This window comes from Pagrus major, chromosome 9 (genome assembly GCF_040436345.1).
Source record: "Pagrus major chromosome 9, Pma_NU_1.0".
Taxonomy (NCBI): domain Eukaryota; kingdom Metazoa; phylum Chordata; class Actinopteri; order Spariformes; family Sparidae; genus Pagrus; species Pagrus major.
Genome location: NC_133223.1, coordinates 7961013 through 7975643, shown reverse-complemented (window position 1 = coordinate 7975643; position 14631 = coordinate 7961013). Strand labels below are relative to the sequence as shown.

The 14631-nt window shown below is 40.8% G+C and overlaps 1 protein-coding gene across 1 annotated transcript in view; it reads left to right on the top strand.

Annotated features, from left to right (window-relative positions):
* Positions 1-292: 292 nt before the first annotated feature.
* The window catches only part of wars2 (tryptophanyl tRNA synthetase 2, mitochondrial), a 30715-nt gene continuing 16376 nt past the window's right edge, over positions 293-14631 (top strand). Inside the window, exon 1 of the mRNA XM_073473933.1 lies at positions 293-387. The gene's annotated coding sequence lies outside the window, so the exon portion shown is untranslated. The remainder of the gene's footprint in view (positions 388-14631) is intronic.

Sequence of the window (14631 nt, the reverse complement as noted above, 5' to 3'; positions counted from 1 at the left end):
AAACCGGTTTTACCAAACTAATATTTCAACTCGATATAACTATGTAGGCTATAAGTATGACATTTGGGAAAGGAAACGTTTTTAAGACTTGTTTGTCGTATTAATTCATATGATTTTGTCTTATTTATTTATATAATAATGATAATTTGGAGTGTGTTAATCACATGTACAATAAATGAGTAAAAAACGACGAAACATTCTGCCCTCATTACTGTAAACGTCTCTGTACATTTATCCCTTTTGTCCTTTCTAAACCACCGTAGTATGACGTCATAATCCAAGATGGCGCTCCCCGTGCGGACTAACTTGAAGCATCTCCTCGGATTCATTCAGAAGTTTAATTCCCCGAGAAGATTCCTCTGTGCGGGGAGTAATGCGGGAAACAAGGTACGTGCTGCGGTGAAATACTCTCTGAACTGTGGCGTTTGGTGTGTCAGCTCGAAGGAGAGACAGACACACACACTGACACACTGACACACACACTGAGACACAGTGCACTCCCTGTTTCCCACTGGAACACAGCTGAATTCAGTTAGCTTCACTTGTTCACAGCTTCATTCCTTTAAGTTGTGACTTAAATTATTTAAACTCTTGCTCTTGGTTTTATGTCTCTTCGTGAAAACTGGAGGTCATCTACTTCATTGGTCTTGTAACTATATGAAGTGGTAGTAGACTTTGGCAGATGTGAGAACACACTGGCTGTTTGTAAAGGAGCATGTCAGCTGTTAATTATCCCAATATATACAGATGAGATGTCGTCTGTGATGCCTCTGATTAGCAACGCTGTTTACCAGACATGCTAATGGAGACAGACTGTCAAGCAGGCCCAGACATGAGATGAATGGACTTAAAGTATTGTTAGCCTATTCTTGGTGCACCATCACCTTGACGTGGTGTTATGGCAGGTTGATGTCTTCTTTAATGCTTCAGTTGACAGTATCTTATTCACAGTGGTGGTTGTTGAAATGTTTGGAGTTACCATTACACACCAGTCTTTGTCAGTAAGGTCATATCCTCAACCCAGGTGTGAATTATTAATCCCTTCATCACAGCTTGTATAATAAGTTCTACTGATAAACTGGGTGGGCCAGTAGATCAGCTGATAGTTTGTTGCAGATAAACTGGTTTCTAAACATATGCCAACTGATGAGTGACAAAAGATGGCAGTATCTAAAGTCAAAGATGAGACCATGTCACCATGACATTGTTTATCCACCAGACCACACTGACTCATTTGTTTTTCAACAGTAAACATCTTGGTTACATTGCAATAAAATATATTCGTTTAGACTTTAGAGAATGCGCACACAACAAGATACAGGCCAGTGTGAGCTTCAATGCAAGTGCAGAAATTAAGATTAAAAACTAAAACACATCACATAGATCTTGTCAGGTACAACGTGCTTTACTCATCAAACGTGTTTGGTACAAAGTCTATCCTTCTCATGCTTCCACTATTAAAGACTCAAGATTAATTTGTCATTATGTAATAAAATATTGTATAATTATTATTTGTTGTAATTCTCTAAGCTACATACACACTAAAACAAAAATCTGTACACACTATTGAAGAAATATTAAGTAGATCTCACAGCCTGGAGAATGAAGCTGCTCTGTAGTCTGGTGGTACGGCAGCAGATACTTCTGTATCTGTTGTCAGATGGCAGCAGGGTGAACAGACTGTGGCTGGGTGGGTGTTGTCTTTTAGTATCTTTGGGCTCTGTGCAGACATCTCACTTCACTGATGTCACTAATGCTCTGTAAATGGTACCAGTGATGTTCTGGTGGTTTGTTTATTTATCCCTCAATAATTTTTCCCCCAGATATTTCAGGATACTTTGCCAATTTCTAACTATATTACATGTGTCTGTGTCTTGTTGTCTTTATTGGTAGCTCAGTGGGGGTTTAACGTTCTCATCTGACTGACAAAATCAGTTCATCAGTGATTGGCTAAATGCTGACAAAGCATGAGAAAAAAAATTCTGGTCAGTTACCCAGAAAACCTGTGGTTATGGCTGTTCTCTGGAGTTGGAGAGGATTGTTTTGAGCTCTTTATCCGGCAAATGTTATGTTTCCCTGGTGAAGAGCTTGCAGATTGAAACTTTGCACAAATTATGACTTTGGTTCTTGGAAATTTCTGTGTACGGCTGCTTCTTCTTCTTTGTTTTTTTTATCTTGCAAGTGTAACTTGGTTGTGATGTCCACAGTATTCGCCTTTTTGCTTTTTATTTTATGTCGACAGACCACCACCAACACCAGCTGAGTGCAAGAAATCATAACATGCAAAGTTTCTTCTTGGCTGGGAATAAAAGTGCTTCAGCAAATATGCAGTGGAAAAAATAGTGCTTTTAGGGTTAGTCCATTGCCTTCAAGCGTAACAGTCTCTTCAAACTGTAACATACGTAGGGAATACTTGTGGATTTGTAGCAGGAAGTTTTGGTATTTAAAACAGCTGCATTTAGTTTGACATCAGAAAGTGTTTTCAAAGACTGAAAAACCTCAACTGCAACTGTCAGCTTTGGTGTCAGTTGCTCTTAATCAAACAGATTTTTTCTTAGAGTTAAGATGAAGGAAAACATAGTTCTGCCCAATCCCTAGGGGAAAGGCATTCTGGGAAATGGAGGAAATAATAAACTGAAGTTGAACTAACTATGGCAAGTTGAAGCACAATGTGTTTCTCCATAAAAACAATTACATAACATCACAATAACATCATCACAAGAATTGAATGTCTTTGATTATATATTGATTATATTTGACTTGAGCTGGCTTAGGCTTTACAAAGCCACACGATGACGTTATCATTCATCATGTGGAATATTATGGATCCTGCATGAGTTTGAATCATACCTTTTGGATAATTTTGAGGATTTCCTTCCCAGCTGAGTGACACATCACACTGTTAATTGTAAATTTTTAAGTATATTGAATTTATTTTGTGCATTTTCTTTTCCTAGTCTGGCATGTGACATCATACCATCAGTAGCACTCCTTGAGTGTACATTTTTATTTCAGTGGATTCAAGAAAATGACTAAGCAATAACTCAGCCGAGCGTTTGCTATCATTGCACGGCTGCCTTGGAGAAGCAAATGGGGTGTTAAGGCAAACAATGAGTCCCCTGGTACATGTAAGAATAACCAGTTCATTTTAGTACAACTACGATGCTAATTATTGAGCTGTTCTTGCATTACGGTGCAGTTAAAAACCTCAACCGTCTGCCCAAAGACCTGTTGCTGGTTGATGTACGAGCTGTAATACAGTACGCGCGTTCACTGCCGTCCCGTCTGTATTTTGTTAAGGCAAAGTCTCTGGAGAGGCTGGAGAGGTGTGCGACGAGAGGGGAGGAAGGGGTGGAAGCGGGGGACTCAAAAAGCATCACAGCAGTGCTTCATTACCAGCAATAACACCAGAAATGAAGTGTTGGTTTTCATTTGTTTTAATTTTCTCCAAATGTGGAAGGCTGAGTGCAAACACCAGCACACTCACAATGCCCTGAGGTGTGATGTGCGTCAAACAAGACGCTTTTTGGAGGTTTTTCTGCACTGGAAAATGTGTTTCAAAAGTGACTGAACCTCAACAGACTGACACAAAGATGAAGTGTGACCTTTGTCAGATGCTTTGAATTTTGAGAGAAATGTTTGTGAGACAACTGTGGATTGCTTTTCAAAATCTTGTCACTTGAAGTTAGGATTTGCTGTTAATGTCTACTTATAACTGCAGATATCAGTGAGATTACACGTAGTAATTTGACAGCAATGAAACATAGCAGTGCTGGCTGAATGACATGACTTTTTTTGCGGCAGATTAAAAGACATCACAGCTATTTTCACTTCATAGGTGAATAGTTTGTTCATGGACTGCCTAGTTATTGTCATTACTGATAAGTCAAGTAATTAAATAAGATGTCATTATAATGGCTTTGGCTTTGAAAGACATGGGAAAGGCTGGGAAGGTCTCATAAAAGACTATTGAGTTGTATTACGGGAAATATAGGTTCCATTAGTTATTTTTACTTTTATTACTTGTCTCTCATGATTTCCCCAGCTTTATGAAAGAGCAATACTAAATTGCCTTTACAGCTGGGGTTGGTAAGAAACCAGCAGGAGCTAGCTAAATTTTAAAGGTAGTCAATCGAAAAAATTCACCCACACCTGCAGGCCTCCCTCCAGAGCCACTCCTCCAAAATACCTGAACGCTCACTGCCTGACTGCCCCTTAGCTCTTGTTGGCTTTTTTGTCTAATAAATTCATAAATAAACAACTATATTAAATCCCACATCATATAAACACAAGCAAAATAGTGAAAATAAACATACCTCTGTTTGAAAAAGCTACCCTGCTTGACAGTTACTCCTTACTGCTGTAGGTTTGTGTGCTTCGTGTTAAATTGGTTAGCTGCTGCTATTTAGGACATGCACCTGAATGTACCATGAAGTCCCTCCTAGCATTGTGGAAGACTGGTCATGTGAAGTGCGTGCAGGCAGGCAGGTACGTAGGTTGACCAAGATGTCGCATGTCCAATCTTTTCATACAAGGTGAATGACACAATTAGATGGGCTTATAGAGGCCTGTGGCAACAACACAACCACACAACCATTTTTTTTTCAGTCAGAGAATTACATTAATTGATTGCCATTGGTGTGTTCAGAGATTTTCTAAACAAAAACAACTTCTAGGATAACTTACCAACCATAGCTTTAATTTTATGCAGTGCCAAAAATAATACACAATTCAAGTCATATTAATTCACGTTTTACAATATTTGGTATCTTTGCCAAATATTAATTAACTAATAACTTCTTAATCTTTGAGGCACTGCAGTAATTAATTTAGGGTAACAAGCAAAATTAGCCGTTGTAGTGTTTGCTTAGAATCGAGAGGTGTGTACTCTCTACAACCCTACTGCCTTACACTAACCTTCAGCCTCATGTCAACTGTGAATACAGGGCTCCTGATCCGTCCAGCCATGCCTTGCCTGTGGTCCTGTTATTGACTGATATCAGTCATGTCAGCCCTGGGCTCCAGGAAAGAGGAAGTGACTTCTAATGTGCCTCTCTGTTCTCCTCTGTTCTCCTCTGCTCCAAATTCACTTACTCGGGTGTCAGCTAAAACCATTAGAGTCGCTCCCGCACCGCATGGGAGAGGCAGGCGAGAGCAAGGAAACATGGCCTCCCCTTTGAGGATGTTCATTAACTGCCCTATTTATTTTCAACTGTCAGAAAAAGCCCGCTAATTCTCAACAGTCCCCTCCGTGTAATTAGGTCTGTCGTAGTCATTCTCCAGCCAGGGCCCTCACTCAGACGCTTTGCACATTACTTATTTCTTAAAACTATCCCATATGTCAACATATCCCTTTTTTTAAATTCAAATCTAGCTAAGTCGAATTACAGAATCAGCCTGTAGCTGTGCGCCCACAGTGGTGCCAGGGGAATCATACTAGTTTTCCTGTGTTTTAGTCCGTGCCTGATCCAGCGCCTTTTACTGAACATCTGACATTTTTAATTAAAACGTACCAAGTATCTGGTATCGTGCCATTGAGCTGAGCTCAAGTCAACAGGCGCTGCCGCTGCAGGGGGAAATTACAGGGAGGCTGCTGGTGGAGGTTTGCCGTGAGTGCTACCATAATTACATATTGATAAATTTATGAAGTGTGTGCCAGTTATTTTTTGCTGTCTTGTGATTTTTATGTGTTTTTCGGGTATTATTAGCTCTCCTGTCAGTCATTTGTTTCCGGCAAATGAAATAAAATTTAACATGTCCATTGTCAACACAGAAGAAGGAAGTGGTAGAATGAAACTATTTGAAACAAGTTGGAAGGACCCACTGAATGGAAACAAGTAGCTCTGGCATGAATGTGTTTATCTAACAGTGAAAAAAATTACCTATGAATTAAGCTAGTCTTGGCTTTTCCAGCTACACACAGCTGCTTTCCATGTAATCCTTGATATATTGTAGGCAAACTGTTTTGGTTTGAGAGACCTGAATGTACAGTAAAGTTTTAGTCTGTTATACTGGTTTTAATCTGATTTGTCCTCAGAAAGTTGATTAAACTGCTGTTTATCAGGCCTGATATGTAACTTGTTGATTTTAGATGACAGTCAGTGGCCCATGAGTGCTCATGTATTGATGTGTATGGTGTGTGTCGTCCCACATGCCCGTGCCAAAACCGAATTTCCATTGCATTTAAATTAAATGGACAATAAAGTATCTGAATCTGAATGAGTCATACAGAAGGCAAATACATACAAGCTTAAATTTCTTGTAGTTTAGGCGTAGTGTTACCATTCCTGAAAATGTAAATTATCCTAAAACACCTATCCCAGCCCAGCCGAAGTACCTTCAAAGCTTTTGTTGAGCCATTTTGAGTAAAGGCATGGTTTTGTTTTATTTGTTGAAAGCTTATAAGCTGAATATTCCCCAAGGTGACAGAAGCTCTGTTAATGCTTCAAAACTCAAAAAAACAAAACAAACTCAAAATACCCCTGCCTAGGAGGGGCAACAGCTCACCATAGTTCATCTTTTTTATTTACACTGACTTTATCCAAATAAAATAGCAAGAAAACAGGTGCTGATGTGGAAAAACAGCCTGTGTCAGTGTGAGTTCAAAATGCATAGAAGTACATAAACTTGCATAATTTCAAAGTTTAGGGTTTTAAAAACTGATGTTAGCTATATTGTGGATTTGAAATCTCAAAGGCTACATGATGCATCAATCATCTATAGGGTAGCATGTAAGTGGCTCGGTAGAGAGGAGAAAGAAGAGATAGTTGGTCATTTGTTTACATGATCACTCATTGGTTGTTCTAGGCTCTAGGGCAGGCATAGAAGCTCCTATCTACTCAAATGAGCTGTCAATCGAACAGCTGCCATCTCACGATCTCTGGTGTTGAGGGATAAATGCATCACCATTAATCAGTTTGCATGAATAGAATGATGAGAATCTATGCTTTCTAATGATGTATGGCAGGACTATACACTTAAATTAACCTGTTTGCTTAGCTCTGATTGTATTGTTTGGCAAACTAGCCGGACACGGACCTTGATGTTATTCTGGTGTTTACCTTGGGATTGTCAAAATGGAGGATAGAATTCTCTCTGCCATGATAACTTGCAGTGAATATGCACAGTATTATTGGTCTCAAGGCAAGTTTAACATATATAAAATCAGAAAGAGTGGTAATTGATCTTCTTGCAGTTCGAGGTGTCCTGTCAACAGTTTTACAGATGTCTCTTTTGTAATAATGGTACATGGGGAGAATTCTTTTTGGTCTACATGGGCAATTTTTTGTTGCAATACCACGAGAGGCCGTTGGGCAAAACTGGAAACCACTTGGACTTTCTGGATTGTATCACTGGTACTTGAAGTGCCCGTTTAATGATTTTGATACAACAGCCTGCACTGTTTCCAGCAGTTTGGAAATGATTGAGATTTAAATTTCCATGAAAAACCTTTTGAAACAGTAGATGATACAATCTTACAACTAGGTCCATTCAGTAGCTGTCCTGGAGCTTTCGATCATGAAACGATCTTCCACAGCAGATGGAGATTTTGCCCGTTCATGGAACTGTAGCTGTTCAAATATCTGCATCTTACCTTAAATGAATCTAGGAATTTCTCTGGGTTTGAACATTTTTGGAGACAATTTATATAATCAAAGTACAAAGCTCAGGTCTAGTGTTATTTAGACATTTTAATGCAGAAATGTTGCATCGTTTTTAGTAAGATGTTTTACAATGTGCTGTGGTATTTCTTTGGGTGGAACGTATTGCACATGCTTACTCGTTGTGTATAATTACATCAGCAGGTAATGTGATACCTTATTTGATACAATATCAGTTGTCAGTGTTTGTCACTTCTCATAAACTAGAAAAGTCATTAAACGTTTAGTTTCTAACGAGCCAGATTACAGCTTCCTGTCTTGAGTAGGCACAGCTCCTCTTGGTTATCTCCCCCCAGGCAGTATTGAAGTCTGGTTCCTTCAGAAGCTGCAGCCTGTTAGGGCTGGAGGCTGGAGCTGCCTCCCCTCCTGGTTATTTTTGGAGCACCGTCGGGCCCTGTCTGCGGGGAGTGCTGTTTTTGAAGGGCCTCCAGTACCATTAATCAGCCGAGGGACCCCACGGCGCGAGTGGGCCCCGAGCCCTGGCCCGCCACACTGCAACGTTCTGTTCCTGTACCCCCGCTCTCCGCACAGTGTGAAACTCAGAGGAACCTCATCAATCTCACCTGTCCCACACGTCAACCGCAGATTTAATCAAACGCTCCTTTTGGGCCTTCCCCTCTGCTCCCCCTCCAACACACTCACTGGGAGGAAAAAAAGAAAAAAACTGCCAAAGTCTTGACTGGGCTATAGTCACACTTTTATTCTTATTTATTTTTTTTACCACATTGCCTCCTCCACCACTTTCTTTTTCTTTCTTTCCTTCTCCTTTCTTATCCACCACTGCATTTCTTAATTTTGTTGCCTGTGTGAGTGTGTTTATATGCATTCATGTGTGTGCATGTTTTCTCTGTGGTCATATGCACTTTGTTTCAAGCTGTGGTGTGTTCCCACATTGGCTAAACACACACATATGCACACATGCGTTTAGGGATAAAGGGGGGTAATACAGTAAACCCCATTTCCTACTTGATTCCTCACTGAAGTGCAGCTCTGCTGGTCGCCAGCGTTAACAGGTCCCAAAGCGAGAAAGAGACAGAGATGAAGAAAGATACAGAGGAGTGGGGGAAGGTGTGTCAAGGTGCATTTCAGCATGATGCCCGTGTTAATGGGGTGCGGGTGCCTAGAACAGAAGAGGAACACTGGATCTTGTGTGTCTGATGCCCAGCAGGAGAGCCATGAAAATCCTCCATCCATGGGCCCGTCTCGGTGCAGCCACGGTCAGTTCTGGAGCTTTTCCCTGGCCCACAAAGAGCTGATGGTAATTCACAGCGGGGCAAGCAGTGATGATCCCCCGAGGTGGTTTTGAGATGTGTTGAAATTGGCGCGGTTAAATGGCGGTGACTGTCGGCCCCGCTCATCAGCCCCTTGGTGAGAGAGATGTCAGTGGGCCACTCCGGCACTCCCAGGCTCTGATATGATGTATGAGCCCCGAAAAGAAGCCCAGAACAGGCCCGAGAAGAGAAATCTACTGTTTTGCGGGTCCTAACTCAACTGAACCACGGCTGTGATTAATAATATTGAGAGGAATGGGAATGTAGTTCTGGACATGCCAATAATCATTGTGAGACAGTTCTGAGCTTAACATGTCCTTTCTACTGAGCATGCTTTAGCAATACCTTGAATACAACCATTTTTTTTAGAATGACAGCAACTGGAAGGTGAGTTACATTAAACAAAAACAACTACTACTAAATGAAAGAAACATATTAACCTTTGAGCATGGTATTCAGGCAGGCCATGGGACTCATTTTAGGGGCCAGATTTATAAAACTTGACTAAAAGACAAACATGCAGTCTGCAGTTCAATTCTGTGAATCTCGTGGGTACTTTACACCAGGGGTCAGATGCCTGAAACTCTTTCATGACTAAAACTGTGTATGCACAAAGACTATATGCCATTATAGTATACAATATGCCATTCTTTTCATCAGCTTTATCAAGCTGTGTGCATTCCTGATTCTGTTTTATAAATATCAACCATTGTGGAAACTGGTGGACGTGCATCAACTCCCATAATTACCCATAAATGGACGTAGAATCCCCCTTCAGGATGTGCATATCGATACTTGTTCCTGCTCAGGGGGTGTGACAGCTGAGAACAGGTACTCGGCTTCGGGTCCCACCAATCTCCCTCCCTGACCAGGGTCACGAAAGTCTCTCTCAGTGTAAATGGCATGTTATTATTTTCTGACTATATGTTCAGTGGTTGCCTGGTTTTAATGGAATGACATGTTTTTCTCGCAGTTGGTTTGGAAAAACAAACAGTCAGTAGTGGGGCTGATGCAGGGGACTGTGAGCCGTGGTTTCCCCACCGGTAAACACACCACCTGGCTGTCTCTTGCAGCAAAGAGCGGCTCCGGAGAATGACTGAAGACATCAGTGTGTCGGTGGGAAGAGGTCATAGTGTTATTATAGCTCAAGCACTGCGGAAAACTGACATTAACAGAGTGTCTTTGTGAGCTAACAGTTTAAGTCAAGAATTGGGAACAAAACCAACGAAGCCAACCAATCAGAGGTGGAGTAGTCTTCTTGAGCAGTATGATTGCGCACTCTGCTGTTCAAACAGAACAATATAATGTAAAGGAGACGGGAGAATGCATTCGTACTGATTTCCCTTGTTAGATCCATGAAGTTAACGAGCAAAATAACCACAAGATAAGTTAGTAGATATCGTCACAGTCCCACGACGGTATCGCAGATTTTTTTTTAGTGCGAAATTCGATATATCGTTACATCCCTACTATTTACAGTGCACGCACATGTACCATCACTGTGGTAACTCAGTCATTTTGATTATAAATTAGAATGAGGATCAATGGTTAATCCCTAGATCTCATTTTGAGACAGATTTTTTACAAAGTGCTGAACAATACAGGATCAAATGAACACATCATTAACAGGGAAGTAATGGTTCCAATGTAAATAAAAAGAATGATAAAATTCATCACTCAATATCGATGTATTGGCCGATATGACAATGATCGAGGATCCATATGTTATTTAATTGTTCTCTAGCAAACCTGGAGGAAAAGAATCTGCAGGCATTCACTTCCCTCACTGAAGTGGTTGCAGGGCTCTGGAGGAGGATGGAAAGATGAGGGAAATGTTGTTTCCATGGAATCCTGGAACAAGATTATTTCTGGAATTGTGGGAAACCCAGTGATGATTCCACAGGAAGAAGACAGTCTATTTGTCTTAAATGAAGTGAATCAGATTCAGTTCACTATTGTTTTCCATTTAATAACGCAGCTTGTGCGTAGATCTGGTCATGTTAATACTTTTTTGATGGGCTGTCTGATATTCTTTCCACCAGTGTTGTTACTTGATGTGAGCTGTCAAATTCATATGGACAGACACCTTCACAGCTTAACCGATGTTGATGTAGGCAAAGACTCCGACACGTGCGGACATACGTCTATGTTTGCACACGACCTCTGTCCCAATGGAGATTACCACACACATACGCACACAGACAAATGAACACATATTCCCGGAAAGGTACTGAAAGTGTGAAAACATGGCCTTTTAGTGTATGTAACCTTCTAGCTGTTGCTGTTAATGTCACGCACACGTGGTGTGTAATGCATCCAGCATATGGCAGACGTGGATGAAGAAAGCTTTCGTCACCTTAGCAACGATGTAGTATGACAGCCGCTCGGTGTAAAATATGAGGAAAGAACAACCAGCGTTTCTCACCTCTGCAAGGTGTTATCAACAGGCATCCAATAACTGTGAAAGGGTTTGATAGAGAGGGAGAGACAATAGTGGAAGGACAAATTTTTGTCTCAAACAAATCTCTTCATGTCCAGAAAATTGACATTATTGCTAATGGCCTGGCTCTAGCTATGGCAATGTCGTACTATCAGCTAGTTAGTTGGCCAGAGGTTGAACTCTTTGGTCCAGACTGAAATGTGTTGATGACTGCGATCCGGCCAAAAAATTCAAGTGTGTTACACCACTGGCCACAATCTCACCAGTGATTTTGCATCAGGTGTTGATTATCAGCTATAGGGAGCTGAAGTCACTATAACATAACTGCAGTTGTCAATATGGAAAGATTTATTGTGATTTTCATTTTTTTTTTGTACCTTATCTGTGCCGAGTTAGTGGCCATGTTGGTGACATGTTGAGGGAGACGATGTAGTTCACTGAGCGGTTTAACAAAAATCTAGATGATATTTTACTTTATTTATGACAAGACTTTATTGACTTAGCAAATAATCTTTTTAATTGACAAACTTCAAGCGGGATGAGAAAATTATTTGTCTCTCTCCATTGACTACTATACAGAGTTTTTCCAAATAAGGTCCCATGGGGTCCACCGGAAGGGGGCGTGACTTCGGCTCTCTATCAAAGGCAAAACACCTACTGTGACATCACTGAGAGAGGTGTGGCCAAAAGTGCAACATGCTTTGAATATTTCAGTCCTCAGAGAACAGTCTGTCAACAGTTTTCTGCCTTAAAACAAACAACTCTACTTTATACAACAGTTTGAGCACAATGCAGTCGGCCCAGAATGAGAGAAGCAAGAAAAGAACAAAATAAAGAATGAAAATGTAATCAAAATAAAATCAAAATAAAAGAAGTCTTGATTTCCAGTGTTCTCTTTTGTAAAAACACATTTTATTTGATCATAAATGCTTGAAGTGTATTTGATTTATTTTTCTGGTATTTTTTTTACAAGCCACAAGGTGTCATTTTACCTCCAACACATGAAGTCAGGCCCTCTACAACTATTTGAATATTGATATAAATCCACTTGCCGTTTTCATGTAGTCCATGGCCAGACTATGCTAGATGACAATATTTTATTACTCTTGGCCTTGCAGTGCAGTATTCATTACAAACATTAATTGCTTTACAACATTTGCTGTCTCCTCTGTCATCACACAGTAGTTGATTTACTTCCTTGTGTAACATACTTTTTCTTCCAACAGCTATAGAGTCACATGTTTAAAGACACTTTCCTCTGACCAAAAGTAACACGGAGGTGTGTAGCATAATGCGTGATAGCGCGATTGCCCAGTGGCTAGTTAGCCGTGGCGTTGACTCTCATTTGACACTCGATTGGCTCAAATGACACCATTACCATGTCTGCATGGCTAATGGCTTCCCCTGGGGGACGGAGCAGAGGGGGAACATGCGTTTGGCGTGTCGGCTCGAGGTGAGAACACACATGAGCCAGACTCGGGGCCCCGTCCGCACCCAAATCAATCCTGACACCTCTTAAGAGGCTCTCAGCATCAATGGCACTCCAGTGCAATTACCCCGTCGGTAATGACATAAGCACCCAGTTCCTTCCTGCCTCTCTCTTGCCATGCAGCAACCAGCTCCCTCAGGCCAGTAGATGGAGACTTTGTGGACCGGGCTGGCCTCAGAACAGTTGTTATTTGATCCCTCAGGGCTGAGAGATGGAGAAGCTCTGGGCCACACTGGTGAGAGCGCAGCTGTTATCTGATCTCAGAGGCTGTGGCGAGCCTGTCCCTCAGTCAGATTGAATGTGATGGTGCTCAGCTAGCTGTCAAGATAACCGATTTCTCAGCAGTGACTGAAGAGGATATCCTCTGAAAGCTTCAGGTTTTTAATGATTAGTTATGATAACCTTGAAGAGTGCAGCCGGGAAACATATGATCGCCAGTCAGATCTGAGGTGATAACACAGAGATCCCATGGGTTTTAAGGGGGAACATTTTAAAACGCTCTGCTCTGTCCAGCTGTTGCTGTTTACAACCCATCAACACATCTCACGGCAAGCTAACACAAACTTAACCTTAACAGATTTGTGGGTCATTTTCATTGAAAGTGATTAAACAAAAATTATAAACATCAAGATGTACTGTTTATTTCTGAACAATTTGTTAGATGAGAGAATTGTGAGAGAGTTTAGATTTTATTGACAGCTGATGAATTCAACTTTCTGCACTTTTTCATCCAGGAGTCCACTGATACAGTTTAATGAGGTCATATTATGGAAATTTTCAGGTTCATACTTTTATATGGGGGTCCTAGTAGAATAGGTTTACATACTTTAATTTAAAAAAAAAAACATTATTTTTCTCATCCCTCCATTTTCACACTGTGTCTTGAACGCTCTGTTTTAGTTATAGAGTGAGACATCTCGCCTCTGTTCAATCTTTGGTTAGAGTTCCACTAGTGCATTACTTAACAGGCAGGATGTAGCCAATCAGAGGCAGAGTAGAGCAGGTCATGCCGAGCAAGGTAGTGTGATCTAAAATGACGCTGCCGCAGCAGTAGCAACTATATGTCTGCTGACTGACTGGAGTGTATATATTTTATAATAAATATATACAAATATATATTTATATAACACCTGTTACATAGTGATGCACGTACGTTACAGAGGCAAAAGCTTGACTCCAAACCAGGAGTTTCAGGCAGTGCAGGAGCAGTGGTTTCTGTGGGAGAGAGTAACTCCCTTTGGTGTGGACTTTGGACTTCGGACCTTTTACATGCACAAAAATGCTACATAACACAATAAAGGAAAGGCAAAAACCTAAAAAGCATAATATGACCTCTTTAAGTGACCAAAATACTATTTACGATATCAATGTGAAGTCTTTGCCCTTCACTGTATATATTTGAACTCTTTTATTGGGTTTCTTCAAAATTTTAATTTGATTAGTTTTTAAATAATATTGATTACATATAAACAATATGATGGCCCTCAAAGCTCAGAAAAAATGACAACTGGGCCAAATTAGTGACAATTGTGTGATGCAATGAAAACCTCAAAAGCAGTTCCAGACCTTGTGGTAAGATTGTTTTGTCAATTGTTAAACCCCTTTTTTTTTTTTCTCCCTTGCAAATTTACTTAATTTACTGCCTAACCCTCCTCATTCATTTCAAAGAGGCCACTGTGTTGGCACGCAGAGAGCTAGGGCAAAAAAATGTTGGTACATTGAACTCAACTTTTGCAGCAGTCAGGAGCCCCAGTAGCTCAGAGCAGGCGT